Below are 19924 nucleotides of genomic sequence, written 5' to 3'. Positions count from 1 at the left end.
GTCTGGAAAACCTCCAAAAGCATGGAGGTTAAAGAACGCCCTACTAAAGAATGAGTGGGTCAACCAGACAATTAGAGAAGAAATTAAAAAATATATGGAAACAAACGAAAATGAAAATACAACAATCCAAACGCTTTGGGACGCAGCAAAGGCAGTCCTGAGAGGAAAATACATTGCAATCCAGGCCTATCTCAAGAAACAAGAAAAATCCCAAATACAAAATCTAACAGCACACCTCAAGGAAATAGAAGCAGAACAGCAAAGACAGCCTAAACCCAGCAGAAGAAGAGAAATCATAAAGATCAGAGCAGAAATAAACAATATAGAATCTAAAAAAACTGTAGAGCAGATCAACGAAACCAAGAGTTGGTTTTTTAAAAAAATAAACAAAATTGACAAACCTGTAGCCAGGCTTCTCAAAAACAAAAGGGAGATGATCCAAATAGATAAAATCATGAATGAAAATGGAATTATTACAACCAATCCCTCAGAGATACAAACAATTATCAGGGAATACTAGGAAAAATTATATGCCAACAAATTGGACAACCTGGAAGAAATGGACAAATTTCTGAACACCCACACTCTTCCAAAACTCAATCAGGAGGAAATAGAAAGCTTGAACAGACCCATAACCAGCGAAGAAATTGAATCGGTCATCAAAAATCTCCCAACAAATAAGAGTCCAGGACCAGATGGCTTCCCAGGGGAGTTCTACCAGATGTTTAAAGCAGAGATAATACCTAACCTTCTCCAGCTATTCCAAGAAATAGAAAGGGAAGGAAAAGTTCCAGACTCATTCTATGAAGCCAGTATTACTTTGATTCCTAAACCAGACAGAGACCCAGTAAAAAAAGAGAACTACAGGCCAGTATCGCTGATGAATATGGATGCAAAAATTCTCAATAAGATACTGGCGAATCGAATTCAACGGCATATAAAAAGAATTATTCACCATGATCAAGTGGGATTCATTCCTGGGATGCAGGGCTGGTTCAACATTCGCAAATCAATCAACGTGATACATCACATTAACAAAAAAATAGAGAAGAACCATATGATCCTGTCAATCGATGCAGAAAAGGCCTTCGACAAAATCCAGCACCCTTTCTTAATAAAAACCCTTGAGAAAGTCGGGATAGAAGGAACATACTTAAAGATCATAAAAGCCATTTATGAAAAGCCCACAGCTAACATCATCCTCAACGGGGAAAAACTGAGAGCTTTTTCCCTGAGATTAGGAACACGACAAGGATGCCCACTCCCACCGCTGCTGTTTAACATAGTGCTGGACGTTCTAGCATCAGCAATCAGACAACAAAAGGAAATCAAAGGCATCAAAATTGGCAAAGATGAAGTCAAGCTTTCGCTTTTTGCAGATGACATATTATACATGGAAAATCCGATAGACTCCACCAAAAGTCTGCTAGAACTGATACATGAATTCAGCAAAGTTGCAGGATACATCATCAATGTACAGAAATCAGTTGCATTCTTATACACTAACAATGAAGCAACAGAAAGACAAATAAAGAAACTGATCCCATTCACAATTGCACCAAGAAGCATAAAATACCTAGGAATAAATCTAACCAAAGATGTAAAGGATCTGTATGCTGAAAACTATAGAAAGCTTATGAAGGAAATTGAAGAAGATTTAAAGAAATGGAAAGACATTCCCTGCTCATGGATTGGAAAAATAAATATTGTCAAAATGTCAATACTACCCAAAGCTATCTACACATTCAATGCAATCCCAATCAAAATTGCACCAGCATTCTCCTCGAAACTAGAACAAGCAATCCTAAAATTCATATGGAACCACAAAAGGCCCCGAATAGCCAAAGGAATTTTGAAGAAGACCAAAGCAGGAGGCATCACAATCCCAGACTTTAGCCTCTACTACAAAGCTGTCATCATCAAGACAGCATGGTATTGGCACCAAAACAGACACATAGACCAATGGAATAGAATAGAAACCCCAGAACTAGACCCACAAACGTATGGCCAACTCATCTTTGACAAAGCAGAAAAGAACATCCAATGGAAAAAAGGCAGCCTCTTTAACATATGGTGCTGGGAGAACTGGACAGCAACATGCAGAAGGTTGAAACTAGACCACTTTCTGACACCATTCACAAAAATAAACTCAAAATGGATAAAGGACCTGAATGTGAGACAGGAAACCATCAAAACCTTAGAGGAGAAAGCAGGAAAAGACCTCTCTGACCTCAGCCGTAGCAATCTCTTCCTCGACACATCCCCAAAGGCAAGGGAATTAAAAGCAAAAGTGAATTACTGGGACCTTATGAAGATAAAAAGCTTCTGCACAGCAAAGGAAACAACCAACAAAACTAAAAGGCAACCAACGGAATGGGAAAAGATATTCGCAAATGACATATCGGACAAAGGGCTAGTACCCAAAATCTATAAAGAGCTCACCAAACTCCACACCCGAAAAACAAATAACCCAGTGAAGAAATGGGCAGAAAACATGAATAAACACTTCTCTAAAGAAGACATCCAGATGGCCAACAGGCACATGCAAAGATGTTCAGCGTCGCTCCTTATCAGGGAAATACAAATCAAAACCACACTCAGGTATCACCTCACGCCAGTCAGAGTGGCCAAAATGAACAAATCAGGAGACTATAGATGCTGGAGAGGATGTGGAGAAACGGGAACCCTCTTGCACTGTTGGTGGGAATGCAAATTGGTGCAGCCGCTCTGGAAAGCAGTGTGGAGGTTCCTCAGAAAATTAAAAATAGACCTACCCTATGACCCAGCAATAGCACTGCTAGGAATTTATCCAAGGGATACAGGAGTACTGATGCATAGGGCCACTTGTACCCCAATGTTCATAGCAGCACTCTCAACAATAGCCAAATTATGGAAAGAGCCTAAATGTCCATCAACTGATGAATGGATAAAGAAATTGTGGTTTATATACACAATGGAATATTACGTGGCAATGAGAAAAATGAAATATGGCCTTTTGTAGCAACGTGGATGGAACTGGAGAGTGTGATGCTAAGTGAAATCAGCCATACAGAGAAAGACAGATACCATATGGTTTCACTCTTTTGTGGATCCTGAGAAACTGAACAGGAACCCATGGGGGAGGCGAAGGAAAAAAAAAAGAGGTTAGAATGGGAGAGAGCCAAAGCATAAGAGACTGTTAAACTCTGAGAACAAACTGAGGGTTGATGGGGGGTGGGAGGGAGGGGAGGGTGGGTGATGGGTATTGAGGAGGGCACCTTTTGGGATGAGCACTGGGTGTTGTATGGAAACCAATTTGTCAATAAATTTCATTAAAAAAATAAAATAAAATAGAAAGATTAAAAAAAAGAAAAGAAAGTATATTCTGTTGGTTTGGGGTGCAGAGTTCTAAATATATGTCAAGTCCATCTGATCCAGTGTCTCATTCAGGGCCCTCGTTTCTTTATTGACCATGTGTCTAGATGATCTATCCATTGCTGTGAGTGGGGTGTTAGAGTCCCCTGCAATTTCCACATTCTTATCAATAAGGTTGCTTATGTTTGTGAGTAATTGTTTTATATATTTGGGGCTCCTGTATTCGGTGCATAGACATTTATAATTGTTAGCTCTTCCTGATGGATAGACCCTGTTACATAGACCCTATATATCCTGATGGAATGACCCTATTATATAATGCCCTTCTTCATCTCTTGTTACAGCCTTTAATTTAAAGTCTAGTTTGTCTGATATAAGTATGGCTACTCCAGCTTTCTTTTGACTTCCAGTGGCATGATAAATAGTTTTCCATCCCCTCACTGTCAATCTGAACGTGTCCTCAGGCCTAAAATGAGTCTCTTGTAGACAGCAAATAGATGGGTCTTGTTTTTTTATCCATTCTGATACCCTATGTCTTTTGGTTGGCGCATTTAATCCATTTACATTCAGTGTTATTATAGAAAGATAGGGGTTTAGAGTCATTGTGATGTCTGTAGGTTTCATGCTTGTAGCAATGTCTATGGTATTTTGTCTCACAGGATCCCCCTTAGGATCTCTTGTAGGGCTGGTTTAGTGGTGACGAATTCCTTCAGTTTTTGTTTGTTTGGGAAGACCTTTATCTCTCCTTCTATTCTAAATGACAGACTTGGTGGATAAAGGATTCTCGGCTGCATATTTTTTCTGTTCAACACATTGAAGGTCTCCTGTTATTCATTTCTGGCCTGCCAAATTTCAGTAGAGAGATTGGTCACGAGTCTTATAGGTCTCCCTTTATATGTTACAGCACGTTTATCTCTAGGTGCTTTCAGAATTTTCTCTTTATCCTTGTATTTTGCCAGTTTCACTGTAATATGTCGTGCAGAAGATCGATTCAAGTTACGTCTGAAGGGAGTTCTCTGTGCCTCTTGGATTTCAATGACTTTTTCCTTCCCCAGATCTGGGAAGTTCTCACTATTATTTCTTCAAGTACCCCTTCAGCACCTTTCCCTCTCTCTTCCTCCTCTGGAATACCAATTAGGCGTAGATTATTTCTCTTTAGTGCATCACTTAGTTCTCTAATTTTCCCCTCATACTCCTGGATTTTTTTTCTCAGCTTTTTCTCAGTTTCTTCTTTTTCCATAATTTTATCTTCTAGTTCACCTATTCTCTCCTCTACCTCTTCAATCCGAGCCATAGTTGTCTCCATTTTATTTTGTAGTTCATTGATAGCATTTTTTAGCTCCTCCTGGCTGTTCCTCAGTCCCTTGATCTCTGTAGCAAGAGATTCTCTCCTGTCCTTTATACTGTTTTCAAGCCCAGTGATTAATTTTATGACTATTATTCTAAATTCACTTTCTGTTATATTGTTTAAATCCTTTTTGATCAGTTCGTTAGCTGTTGTTATTTCCTGGATGTTTTTCTGAGGGGAATTCTTCCGTTTTGTCATTTTGGATAGTCCCTGGAGTGGTGCAGGACTGCGGGGCTCTTCCCCTGTCCTGTCTTGAATAACTTGCATTGGTGGGCAGGGTGCAGTCAGACCTGATGTGTGCCCCCAGCCCACCACTAGGGCCACAGTCAGACTGGTGTGTGCCTTCTCTTCCCCTCTCCTAGGGGTGGGATTCACTGTGGGGTGGTGTGGCCCGTCTGGGCTACTTGCACACTGCCAGGCTTGTGGTTCTGGGGATCTGGCGTATTAGCTGGGGTGGGTAGACAAGGTGCACAGGGGCAGGAGGGGCAGGGTCAGCTCACTTTTCCTTCAGAGATCTGCTTTGGCAGGGGCCCTGCGGCACCAGGAGGGAGTCAGACCCTCCAGAGGGATGGATCCGCAGAAGCACAGCATTGGGTGTTTGCGCGGTGCAAGCAAGTTCCCTGGCAGGAACTGGTTCCCTTTGGGATTTTGGCTGGGGGATGGGTGAGGGAGATGGTGCTGGTGAGCGCCTTTGTCCCTCGACAAGATGAGCTTGTTATCCCGTGGCTCAACAACTCTCCCTCCCGTTGTCCTCCAGCCCTCCTTTTCTCTGATAGAGCTGTTAGCTTATAACCTTCCAGATGTCAAGTCCCGCTTCTGTCGGAACACACTCTGTCCGGCCCCTCTGCTTTTGCAAGCCAGACTCAGGGGCTCTGCTTGGCCGGCAGGCCACCCCTCAGCCCCGGCTCCCTCCCGCCAGTCCGTGGAGCGCGCACCACCTCTCCGCCCTTCTTACCCTCTTCCGTGTGCCTGTCGTCTGCGCTTGGCTCCGGAGACTCCGTTCTGCTAGTCTACTGGCGGTTTTCTGGGTTATTTAGGCAGGTGTAGGTGGAATCTAAGTGATCAGCAGGATGCGCGGTGAGCCCACCGTTCTCCTATGCCTCCATCTTCCCAGGATCCTCGGTTTTGAGCATTTGCCTGGAACTGTGTGTGGTCTGTCAATTTACAGATTCATTTATTTCATTTTAAGGGTATCTTGCTTTACTAATCCACTGTTTTTTCTGACTTATATTAATCTTTTAATATTGCTTGCATTTGCTATGATCAATTCAAGTCTTACTCACTGTTAATAATTTGCTTTTCAATTGTCCATGATATCTATTTCATTCTTTGCTGTACCTACTTTTTGTTCTTTAATACTGTGATTTTGTTCCTTAATGTATTTCTTCAGTTCCCGGTTTTTCTTTAATTCAGTTCCTTTATCATCTCCTATTGGAATTTTTTATCAAATGTATGTTTTCATAAAAATTTTTCTAGTATAAAACACTTGTGGTAAATGTCTTTCTATTCTTTGAAATTTATTTTTTTCCTAGCCTGAAGTTTTCACTTGGATTTTGTATTCTATATTTTCTTTTTTCCTGCTCAAGTATTATCTGTATTAATCTAGGGAGGGGAAAAAGAAAAAAAATGCTTCTAAATTTATATGTATAAGCTTAACCACTGGAGAGACTGATTTTCTGTCCTATTTCTAAAAATTGAGGGAACTCTTGAATTTTGTTTAGACCTTTCTGTTGTAACTGTTTACCTAATACTTTGAAATATTCTTTTTTATATTTAAATAATTTTTAATGTTTTATTTATTTTTGAGAGAGACAGAGTACGATGGGGAATGGGCAGAGAGAGGGAGACACAGAATCTGAAGCAAGTTCCAGTCTCTGAACTAGCAGCACAGAGCCTGACACAGGGCTCAAACTCATGAACTGTGAGATCATGACCTGAACCAAAGTCAGACACAAGCAACTGAGCCACCTGCCCCCCCTGAAATATTCTTTAATATTCAAAATTGGCATATTAGTAATCAGACCACAATCTGAAAATATAAACTAGAAAAATCAATACATCATTATTACATCATTATTTCTGTATTTATGTTGAACTGTATCTTATTACATGAATATGAATAGTTCTTTAATACTATGTTTCAACTTATACTTTAGAAGTAATACTAAAGAGTAAAATTTTATTTTATTTTATTTTTAAATTTATTATTTTATTTTATTTTTAATGCAATTTATTGTCAAATTGGCTACCATATAGTGTGTACAGTGTGCTCTTGGTTTTGGGGATAGATTCCCTTGGTTCATCGCTTACATACAACACCCTATGCTCATCCCAACAAATGCCCTCCTCAGTGCCCATCACCTGCTTTCCCCTCTCTCCAACCCCATCATCAACCTTCAGTTTGTTCTCAGTATTTAAGAGTCTCTTATGGTTTGCCTCCCTCCCTGTCTGTTTGTAACCATTTTTCCCTTTCCCTTCCCCGATGGTCTTCTGTTAAGTTTCTCAAGTGCGACATATGAGTGAAAACATATGATACCTGTCTTTCTCTGGCTGACTTCACTTAGCGTAATACCTTCCAATTCCATTCACGTTGCTACAAAGGGCCAGATTTCATTCTTTCTCATTGTCAAGTAGTATTCCATTGTATATATAAAACACATCTTCTCTATCTATTCATCAGTCGATGGACATTTAGGCTCTTTCCATAATTTGACTATTGTTGAAAGTGCTGTTAAAAACATTGGGGTGTATGTGCCCCTGTGAATCAGCACTCCTGTGTCCTTTGGATAAATTCCTAAGTAGCGGTATTGCTGGGTTGTAGTGTAGTTCTATTTTTAATTCTTTGAGGAACCTCTACACTGTTTTCCAGAGTGGCAGCAGTTTGCATCCCCACCAACAGTGCAAGGGGGTTCCCATTTCTCCACATCCTCTCCAGCATCTGTTCTTTCCGAGTTGTTTATTTTAGCCACTCTGACTGGTGTGAGGTGGTATTTCAGTGTTGTTTTGAGTTGTATTTCCCTGATGATGAGTGACATTGAGCATCTTTTCATATGTCTGTTGGCCATCTGGATGTCTTCTTTGGAAAAGTGTCTGTTCACATCTTCTCATTTCTTTACTGGATTATTTGTTTTTCAGGTGTGGAGTTTGGTAAATTCTTTATAGATATTTGGATACTAACCTTTTATCTAATGTATTTTGAAAATGTCTTTTCCCATTACGTCAGTTGCCTTTTAGTTTTATTGTTTCCTTTGCTGTGCAGAATCTTTTCATCTTCATGAGGTCCCAATAGTTCATTTTTGCTTTCAATTCCCTTGCCTTTGGAGATGTGTGAAGTAAGAAATTGCTGCGGCTGAGGTCAGAGAGGTATTTTCCTACTTCCTCCTCCAGAGTTTTGATGGTCTCCTGTCTCACATTCAGGTCTTTCATCCATTTTGAGTTTATTTTTGTGTGTAATGTAAGAAAGTAGTCTAGTTTCAACCTTCTGCATGTAGCTGTCCAGTTCTCCCAGCACCATTTGTTAAAGAGACTGGTTTTTTTTCCATTGGATACTCTTTCCTGCTTTGTCAAAGATTAGTTGGCCATACATTTGTGGGTCAAATTCTGGGTTCTCTATTCTATTCCATTATCTATGTGTCTGTTTTTGTGCTAGTACCATACTATCTTGATGATTATAGCTTTGTAGTAGAGGCTAAAGTCTGGGATTGTGATGCCTCCCACTTTGGTTTTCTTCTTCGATATTACTTTGGCCAAAAAACAATTTAGGGTTTCTTGTTCTAGCTTTGAGAAGACTGCTAGTGCAATTTTGATTGGGATTGCATTGAATGTGTAGATTGCTTTGGGTAATATTGGCATTTTAACAATACTTACTCTTCCAATTCATGAGCATGGAATGTTTTTCAATTTCTTTGAGTCTTATTCAATTTTCTTTATAAGCTTTCTAATTTTTCAGCATACAGATCCTTACATATTTGGTTAGGTTTATTCCGAGGTATTTTATGCTTCTTGGTGTAATTGTGAGTGGGATTGATTTCCTGATTTCTCTTTCTGTTGCTTCATTATTGGTGTATAAAAATGCAACCGATTTCTGTACATTGATTTTTGTATCTTGCGACTTTGCTGAATTCACGTATCAGTTCCAGTAGCCTTTTGGTGGAGTCTTTTGGGTTTTCCATATACAGTATCATGTTGTCTGCGAAAAGTGACAGTTTGACTTCTTCTTTGCTAATTTTGATGCCTTTGATTTCCTTTTTTTGTCTGATTGCTGATGCTAGGACTTCCAACACTATGTTAAACAACAGTGGTGAGAGTGGACATCCCTGTCGTGTTCTTGATATCAGGGGGAAACATCTCAGTTTTTCCCCATTGAAGATGATATTAGTGGTGAGCTTTACATATATGGCTTTTATGATGTTTAGGTGTGTTCCTTCTATCCCGACTTTCATGAGGGTTTTTATTAAGGAAGGATACTGTGTTTTGTCAAATGTTTTTTTTTCTACATCTGTTGACAGGATCATATGATTCTTATCCTTTCTTTTATTAATGTGATGTATCACATTGATTTTGTGAATATTGAACCTGCCCTGCAGCCCAGGAATGAATCCCATTTGATCATGGTGGATAATTCTTTTAACATGCTGTTGAATTTGATTTGCTAGTATCTTACTGACAATTTTTGCATCCATATTCATCAGGGATATAGGCCTGTAATTCTCCTTTTTTGCAGGGTCTCTCTCTGATTTGGGAATCAAGGTAATGCTGGCTTCATAGAGTGAGTCCAGAAGCTTTCCTTCTGTTTCTATTTTTTGGAACAGCTTGAGAACGGTAGGTATTAACTCTGCTTAAAATGGCTGGTAGAATTCCCCAAGGAAGCCATCTGGCCCAGGACTCTAATTTGTTGGGAGATTTTTGTAACGGATTCAATTTCTTCACTAGCTATATGTCTATCAAAATTTTCTCTTTCTTCCTGTTTGAGTTTTGGTAGTATGTGCATGTTTAGGAGTTTGTCCATTTCTTTCACGTTGTTGGCATATAATTTTTCATAGTATTCTCTGATAATTGTTTGTATTACTGAAGGATCGGTTGTGATAATTCCATTTTCATTTGTGATTTTATCTATTTGGGTCCTCTCTCTTTTCTTTTTGAGAAGTCTGACTAGGGGTTTATCAATTTTGTTGATTTTCTTCACAAAACCAGCTTAGTTTCATTGATCTGTTCTACTGTTTTTTGTTTTCTATATTGCTTCTTTTGCTCTAATCTTTATTATTTATCTTCTTCTGTTGGCCTTGGGGTTTCTTTGCTATTCTGCTTCTAGTTCCTTTGGGTGTGCGGTTAGATTTTGCATTTGGGATTTTTCTTATTTCTTGAGATAGGCCTGGATTGCAATGTATTTTCCTCTTAGGACTGCTTTTGCTGCATCCCAAAGGGTTTGGACGGTGGTGTTTTAATTTCATTTGTTTGCATATATTTTAAAATTTCCTCTTTATTTGCCGGGTTGACCCATTCATTCTTTAGTAGGATGTTCTTTAACCTTTATACATTTGGAGGTTTTCCACACTTTTTTCTTTGGTTCATTTCAAGTTTCATAGCACTGTGATTCAGAAAATGTGCATGGTACTATCTCAATTTTTTTATATTTATCGATGGCTGTTTTGTGACCCCGTATGTGATCTATCTTGGAGAATGTTCCATGTGTACTTAGAAGAATGTGTATTCTGCTGCTTTAGTATGAAAAGTCATGAATATATCGGTCAAGTCCATCTGGTCCAGTGTAGCATTCAGGGCCATTGTTTCTTTATTGACTTTGTGTCTATATGATCTGTCCATTGTTGGAAGTGGAGTATTAAATTCCCCTGCAATTACCATATTCTTTCCAGTAAGATTGCTTATATTTGTGATTAATTGTTTTATATATTTGGATGCTTCAAATTGGGTGCATAACCTTTTATAATTTTTAGCTCTTCTTGACCGATAGACCCCATAATTATGATATAATGATCTTCCTCATTTCTTGTTACAGCCTTTAGTTTATAATCTAGTTTTTCTGTTATAACTATATCTATTCCAACTTTCTTTTGATTTCCAATACCATGACAGATGCTTCTCCATCCCCTCACTTTCAATCTGAAGGTGTCCTTGGGTCTAAAATGAGTCTCTTGTAGGCAGCAAATAGATGGGTCTTGTTTTGTTGTCCATTCTGATACCCTATGTCTTTTGGTTGGAGTATCTAGTCCATTTACATTCAGTATTATTTTTGAAAAATATGGATTTAGAGTCATTGTGTTATCTGTAGGTTTCATGCTTGTAGTGATGTCTCTGGTCCTTAGTGGTCTTTGCAACATTCCCCTCACAGAGTCCCCCTTAGGATCTCTTTCAGGGATGGTTTATTGGTGATGAACTCCTTCAGTTTTTGTTTGGGAAAACCTTTATCTCTCCTTCTATTCTGAATGACAGGCTTGCTGGATAAAGGATTTTTGGCTGCATATTTTTTCTATTTAGCACATTGAATATTTCATGCCCCTCCCTTCTGGCATGCCAAATTTGTGTAGATAGGTTTGCTACTACCCTTATGTGTCTGCCCTTGTAGGTCAAGGCCCATTTGTCTCTAGCTGCTTTCAAAATTCTCTCTTTATCTTTGTATTTTGCCAGTTTCACTGTGATAAGTCATGTAGAAGATTGATTCAAGTTACGTCTGAAGGGAGTTCTCTGTGCCTCCTGGATTTCAATGTCTGTTTCCTTCCCCAGATTGGGGAAGTTCTCAGCTATTATTTGTTCAAGTACACCTTCCACCCCTTTCTCTAGCTCTTCTTCTGGAACTCCTATGATATGGGTATTATTATGTTTCATTGAATCACTTAATTTTCTAAATCTCCTCTCATGGTCCAGAATTCCCTTATCTCTTTTTTTTTCTCAGCTTCATCTTTTCCCATAATTTTTCTTCTATTTCACTTATTCTGCCCTCTGCCTCTTCAATACTGTCACTTCCTCTAGTTTATTTTGCACCTCATTTACATTTTTTAATTCATTATGACTATTTTTAGTTCCTTGATCTCTGCAGCAATGATTCTCTGCTGTCTTCTATGCTTTTTTTTTTCAAGCCCAGTGATTAATCATATGACTATTACTCTAAATTCTTGTTCAGTTATATTGTTTATATCTGTTTTGATCAATTCTTTAGCTGACATTTCATCCTATAATTTTTTTGAGGCAAATTCTTCCATTTCATTATTTTGGCTACTTTTCTGTCCCTTATGTGTTTCAAAAGCTTATGTGTCTTGCACCTCTGAGCACTGCTATATTAAAGAGGGGGTCATAAACTATCCAGGGTCTGGCCCTACAAGAGGTGGGTTTTTTTTTTTTTTTTTTTTTTGGAGAGTGTTACTTGCTCTCTGTTGTTGTGACTTTGGTTGCTTCATCTCCCTACTCGTAGTGATGTTTTAGACTCTCCACCAGGTGTACTTTGATTTGTTCCTTGAAGTAGCCCTTGAAAAGAAAACAAACAAAAAACCCACAAAAAAATAAACAAACCAAACAACAAAACAGAACCCCAAAACACTAGCTCCAGCAAAACAACAGGGTAGGGTTGGTGTTGATGGAAGAGGCCTTATCCCATACAAAGAGAAAAAATGACAGGGGTGGGGAAAAAGAAAAGAAAAGAAAATTGACCAGGCTGAGGAACTCTATGGCTTTTCAAGAGAGAGAGAGAAAGAGGAAAATAAAGAAGGAGGTATAGAACAGGTATAAAGAGATTAGATGAAATATGTCTGCTTAAAGAAACCAACAACCAGACTAGAGGAAGCAAGAAATAAGAAGGAGAAAAAGAAGAAAAAATATATATAATAAAAATTGTCCAAGAATTAAATCAGGAACTGCAAAACCCGTGGGTGCATTGGAACTGGTGTCAGTGCTGGTCTGGAGGAGAGGCTGTCTGGTTTGTCAGCATCATCCGCTCCTGTGGATATGCTGTTACCAGGTGTGGAGGGGCCTGGTTTGGTGTAGGCAGGTCCTGCCTCCACTGTGGGCCCACTGTGGGATCCCTGGGGACCCACATTGTTGGTGATGGGGTGAAAAATGGTGGCATTCCAGACTCTCCTCCATGGACTGGGTGTCCCAGACCACTCTGTTCAGGCCATCCTCACAGTGCTGTGGGTGTGAATGAGGAAGTTTTTCCTGTTCCGCTGACTCCCCCATCTGCCTGGTGCTGGGCTGCGGTAAAAAACTACAGTGTCTTGAAGGGTCCTGCTCCATGTGTCCTGTGTTCCAGGGAAGAGCCGCTCTGTGACGCGGACATACGGCCTCTGGCTGGTGGGCACAGGCAGTCTTTTGTCCTTTGAGTGATTATGTACCTTGTTCCCACATCACTCCAGGGAGGGGATTGCTTTCTCCCACTGCAGACTGTGCCTCTGAACTCATTACTGAGCCTGAGGTTGGCTCCCCTCCTCCCCAGGTGTGCGAACAAGGCAGCTGGCCCCAGTTCAGAGAAAGTCCCACAGTTAGAGATTGGATCTTTGTCTGTCCAGGTCCATGGTTTTTCTCTTGTCCAGATACAGTCCTATGCTTCCCCAGCCCCTCTTTTTCTTTCCTTTGTCTCTCTGCAGAAGGGGATCCCTCACCTCTGTGCATGTCTTATCTCTCCCAGTTTGCAATCATGCACTTATGGTCCTCCAGGTTGTCCCTGTGGGTCCCTGGAGACGTCTCTGTCACTCTGCAGCCTGGACTCTTGGAATTCAAAGTCATTTGGCCTCAACACTGTTGTGTTTGAGGGATGAGGGAACTTCAGGTCCCCCTACATCTCCACCATGTTGGATCTCCTTCCAAGAGTAATATTTTAAATAAAAGATACACTTATCTAATTTTTAATAGAAAAATGTGGGTAATTATGTTCTTTGGATTTATTCCTATTGTCAGAGGCTTTAAAGACCATATACATCACTAGCATTAATAGCAAGAGTAGAGGAAAGTGTATATTCTTTGTGTTAGTGTTTTTTTTGTTCTTAATGTGACTATAAACTACCTTTCAATTTTATAGCAGGAAAATACCTCCAGAAGTAGACTCTGATGCAGGCATCTGCTCTTTTCCTATTTCAAGATACTACTGTATTACCTGCTAGGGACAATAATTATTGCTGCCATATAAAAAATTATTTTTAGTTGTATTAATATTGTACTTCAATTCTAGGTTGAATTATGGAAAAATAGTATAGCATTTTGAAGTATTACTTCAATTGTTTCATCTAAATATCTATTTGACATGAAAACAACTAAAATGCTCTTTTGATGAAAACATCTATTTAAAAAAATTGGGGACAGCAATTCTAGAAGTAGTTTAGTTCTTAAATTAAAGAGTTGGTTTTCAAGTGGTTTCTGAAATGCCAGTAGGTACAGAGAATATCCTATTGAGGATGCTTGTTGAAGCTCTAAGTTTTGTACACTTAAAGTTGTTATGGAGAAATCTGATTAGACCAAGTTCTTCCTATACTGCTATTAAGTGACTGCAGGATTATGCTTCCTGGAGGGCTAGGGTAATCTGCCCCTGGATTTATATCCATGTTTATTTGACCCCAAATACTGCCTTATTGTCATTGGTGAATGGCTGAACTTCAAGGCCCTGATGGCCCCTCCGTGGTAGTTGACCATTATTAGACTTTGTCTCTCTAAAAGCAGCCAGTAGGTTTAAAACAAATGGGTCATATGCTTTTCCTTGAATGTTGCAACTGATTGCTAATATTATATTTCCTTTTTTCATTTCAGTTGTACAAATGGAAAACTAGAAATTCTATCATAAGGGAAGGATTATGTGGAAAGTTAATGATGAAAGTTAGGGAGGTTGAACGTTTTTTCCCAACAGATCTAGTTCCCCATATCCCTTCTGTAGCTGAAGTCCCTATTACACCACAGTCTGCAAGAAAAAAGCTGACAATGTGAACAGAAAAACCACTGAGCTGGGCAGCTCAGAAGAACCATCAACCCAAACTTCCCCCTTGACAGCAGTAAGTCCACCCTGGGTTACAATTCAGCTGAATTGCTTGTGCATGTTGTCTGGAATGATTTATTCCCTTTATGAGAAAGGGGGAAAATTATCCAAAATCCATTGTTCCCAATTTATGTGATTAATGGACATTAGCCAATATGCGCAGGTATAAGAGGAGAAAGACAGGTTAGAAGAGCTAGCCAGAGAAGGACTCCTGAGTGTGCTCCCTCAGGCTTAACTCAGCAGTTAATCAAACAGTTTTTGCCTGCCACTAAGGCTTTCTACAAAGGAAGCAAAGTGGAGGATCAGGAAATAGGACTTTGTAAACCCTTTTTTACCTGCTCCAGAACAAGTATCAAACATTTGTCTTCCATCAAAATACACCTATAGGTTTGTTCTCTTATGTGCACTGGGACTCAATATCCTTCTCTAATGAAAACTATGAAAAGTGATCCCTCCCCACCCCCACCCCCCCAAATTTTGTTCATATATTGTTGGTGGTGGTAGTTTTATTTTTAAATGAGAAGTTGCTATATCTGTTTGATCATGACTATTTATAAAAATAGAAATAGCATGAGTCAACCAGGGATGATCTACAGTCAGCAAGAGTAAAAAATCTGTGTTTCTTTTCCTTAGCCCATCACGAGGTTTCCCTGTTTCTTATTTTCAAGGGGATGGTAGGAGGCTGTAATAAGCAGACTTGAGTCACTGTAGGGATTAAAATGGGAATGACAGTACTTTCAAATTTAATGTACCACATCTGACATTATTTATATTACCCATTATACCCTAAGGACCTAATTGCAAACCTTGCTTCATTCATGGAATCTGCCCGTTGACACTGATATTAATGGTTAATAGTGCTGAGTTTCTCTCACAGTATTATTCCTTGCAAAATGTTTCTGCATGGTCACACCTTCAGGTGCTCCTCTTCCCCAATGAGTACAATGAAACAATTCTCCAGAGTTGACCATCCCCCCTCTCTTTAGATAGCTTGGTATAAGAAACCCATCAGCGTTTTCACCACACAGAATTAATCATTTATACTGACTCTTTAATAGGACACTTGGGACCTATTCAACTCTGGTAGTGTTATTGAAACTTCAGCTATAAAACTTAAATTCCCTAAATCTAATGATTTCCTTTTCCGTCACATCATGGACATTATGAGATTATCTTTTTAAGACAGGTGAACTTCTCCTGATGAGGTGTGTTGGGAAATAGGTCTAAATGCAAAGATCCTGAATTTCTGATTGTCCCAAATCCTATTTTCCTAAAAGTAACAAAAAAATGTTCAGTTTCCTTGTTTTTAAGACCTACAACTTTCTACTAGAAATAGGGGTTTATCAACCTTGCTAATTACTATTATTGGAGTGAGTGTGATATGAGTTTCCTGACAAATTACAGACCATTTCTTTGTAGGTCCTCAATAATATTAAAATTATATTTTAGCACTTCTATTTTGTTAAGAAGCATACACCTCTGTTAAATGTCTACTTAATTTTCTTTAGTGTTTGTCATTTTTTGTTGTATCTATATCGGTTAACTGATATTATCTCAGGAAATCTCAATCCTAGAGCTATAATAAATCCTTCTCTCTATAGAGATACATTCTTGGATGATAAAATTATTTTTCAAGGGATCACTCTGATCATACTGTTATAGAAGATTGATTCCAGATAGCTAAATGATAGTTGATGGGAGAAATCTTAGCATTATATTAAAGTTGATATCTGATATCTAATTGGCAGATTTAATTTGTGTGTGCATGTATGTGTGTTAATTCTGCCCTGTGTTACTACCAGTGCACACAAAAGAATGAGACTGAGGAAATTTATTTTTAGCTTAATAAGCAACTTCCTTTTGCCAGAGGCTTGCCTCTTACTGCATATAGATATATCACAGGGAGACTTACACAGCTCTGTTTGTCCCATGTTTAGCCTTAAGATCTAAAACTAAATAAAAATTTTTTATGATAAAAATAATTAAAAATTCATTTTCACAATTGATATGTATAAAACATCATTGACATTGTTATTGACTTACTAGATATTTATAATAAAGATGACATAAGATTGTATCTATGTGATCAGAAATTACTGTATCAGTACTTCACAAGACCCTTCTAATTTTTTCACCCCTGTGGATAAGTGTATTTGTATATTTCATGTATTGAAATGCTAAAATATTAAGCTATTTCATTTTGGCAGCCTAACATCAGCAAGAAGCAACTTAATAAAATATGAAGTATATTAAATTTATTGCTATATTTATAAGTCTATAATTAATACATCTTCATATTAAGCATTAAAACTTAAGTAAATGCAGAGCAGTACTACATTATTAAAACAAAATATACCAAGGTCTAATGACTAAGTAGAAGAAGAGAAAATCTAATTCAGTAGGAGACAATCAGATAACAATTTTAGAGGATATCTTAACTGTGGTGCTCTTTATCAACTAATTTTACAATTTAATAAACTGACACATAGAGACATGGGGCAATAAAATGAATTTTTTACTAAAACAAATTTCTTCTCAATAGAATTTTTAAAAACCTATTTGGTCTAAATGGTTTCACAGGATTAGAAAAATTATTTAAAAATAAAATATAAGTGGAAAGTTGGAAATGAAATTGTTGACATAGACATCTCTGAGGGCAAGAGGCTTCTAAGTTTCTAACACAAGCTAATGTGTATTTTCTATGTATTTAGCTTAATATAGAAGTTCTCTTGGGAGTCTTTTTTCTAAGTAGCTGAGTAAATTCAGTATAATATAACATTCTCTTAAAAAAAGTGTTAACAAAAATAACATGTATTAATATTGTAAATTAAAAAATGATACTAGCTAAGTAAGTATTGATGAAGATTGAAAGCCAAATTTTTAACATTACTCATGTATTAGACTTACATTTACCATCTAAGCTGCCTGTTTCAATTCTACATGTGTAAAAAAACAGGCAGATTTCTATTTGTGCACAGCACACTAAAAATTTTGAAGAATGATCTATCAAACATTGCACAAATTTTGTGTGTATTGGAAGAAAACATGGTCAGCCCCTTCAGGAAATATGTATTATAAGTTATTTTTATTTTCAATTAACAGATTTAGAGGAAGTAACAAAGTTGAAAGGTGTAATACACTCTTCATCTAGTTTCCCCAATGGAAACATATATTATGTAACTGTAGGACAATATCAATAGGAAACTAGGAAATTACATGGATTCAATGTCATAAAATTCTATGCCATTTCATCATACGTACGGATTCCTGTAACTACCACTGCCATCAAAGAACATAACTATTCTACCTCCACAAAGATCTATTGGTGTCTATTTTTCAATTGATTAAGTGAAGAAACCTTATTTTAAGTCCCTTTTATCCTCTCTTGGTTGGAATATCATCGTCTTAAAAATTTCTTCTACATACATACTTTATGTACAAACGCACACACACATTTTATATATATATACACACACACACGTTTCTTTATTTTGAGAGAGAGTGGGAGAGGGACAGAGAGAGAGAGAGAGAGAGAGAGAGAATCCCAAATAGGCTCCATGCTGGTGGTGTGGGGCTCGAACCCATGAACTGTGAGATCGTGATCTGAGCCGAAATCAAGAGTCAGATGCTAAACTGAGCCACCCAGACACCTCATGTACACATACATATTAAAGTCCACATCAGACAGTGTTATACTTTTTGTATCAAACAGCAAATATAATTTAGACAAGGAGAGTTTATAACCTGACTTTTGCTTTTATTATATTCAGGTATTCATCCTTATGCCATCTTGTACTTTTTGACATTTGCCCAACACTTTTGGAAAAAGGCTATTTTTAGGGATATATCCATTTATTCCCAAATAAAGCTGAGCAAGAGATATCAGCTACTTATTATGTTGGTGTTTCCCAATATGTCCATTTGTACTTAAGGGAAAAGGTTAAGGACAACCTTCAGTAGTGGAACTGGAGTTGGGAGCAGTTTAATCATGTGTAGAAAGTAAAGGGAAAAATAAAGAAAAATATGGAAATCCTATGCACCAAAGCAAATTTCAGTCACACTTTATGACAGGGACTAATCAGTATTTTCATGATACTACTATCTTGTGGAATAAAATCAACAGACTGAGTATTGAAGTTAACACATGAAAATCAAGGTGATAATTACTAAATACATTTTGTATACTTCTCAAATATTCCCATACCCTAATGGCATATGTATACTTAGGAGAATTCTATATTTCTGCAGGGTTTTGAGAAATACATTTTATTTAATTAATTAATTTATTTTTTAACGTTTATTTATTTTTGAGACAGAGAGAGACAGAGCATGAATTGGGGAGGGGCAGAGAGAGAGGGAGACACAGAATCCAAAGCAGGCTCCAGGCTCCAAGCCATCAGCCCAGGCTTGAACTCATGGACCGCGATCATGACCTGAGTTGAAGTCGGATGCTTTAGCTGACTGAGCCACCCAAGGGCCCCAAGAAATACATTTTAAAAGTAAGTGATTGGTTTAGGAAGGACATTGCTTTTTGATAAGGGAATATTTTCTCTGCATGTTATTTTGTGAAAGGTCCTCAGATTAAATAATGAATGCTTTTTTCCTTAGAATTTTTGAATAGTTCTTACATTTGCATATTCAAAAATAAAAATGCATTGTGAAGTAAACAGAAAATTCTCCCTCCCATCTTATCCATATCCAGCTAGGTCTAATCCTCCACACTTTTAAGTGATTTATTTTTACTTTTATTACTACCATTATTGCTATTATTAAAATCATTTTGCATTTTAATGGTAGTGTAGATTTAGATTATTTTTCACCATTTACCCACAATTCATCTTTTACCTTCTCAGAGACACAACCATGTATGTTATTAATATGTTCCTTATAAATAATTTTAGAAAAAGTATCCTATCTAAGATAAACAGTTTTGCAAGGAATAATGTGGATATATGTCACCTTATGTAAGAGATATAGCTGTGGAATAAATTTGTGTAATTTAATTGCCAGATAGAATAACAGGGCATGTACCACTTTATATTTCCATGTACCACTTTATACATCCATGAGGCCAAACTTGCCACACAGCCCTGACAACTACATTTGTTATAGACCTTTTCAACTTTTGGAAATTCTTTTTTTTTTTTTTTTTTTTTTGAGAAAGAGATAGAGAGGGCAAGAGTGAGCAAGGAGCAGAGAGGGAGGGAGGGAGGGAGAGAGAGAGAGAAAGTGAGAGAGACAAGCTAGGCTCA

Source organism: Prionailurus viverrinus, chromosome B3, assembly GCF_022837055.1.
Source record: "Prionailurus viverrinus isolate Anna chromosome B3, UM_Priviv_1.0, whole genome shotgun sequence".
Lineage (NCBI taxonomy): Eukaryota > Metazoa > Chordata > Mammalia > Carnivora > Felidae > Prionailurus > Prionailurus viverrinus.
This window is presented reverse-complemented; position numbering follows the sequence as displayed.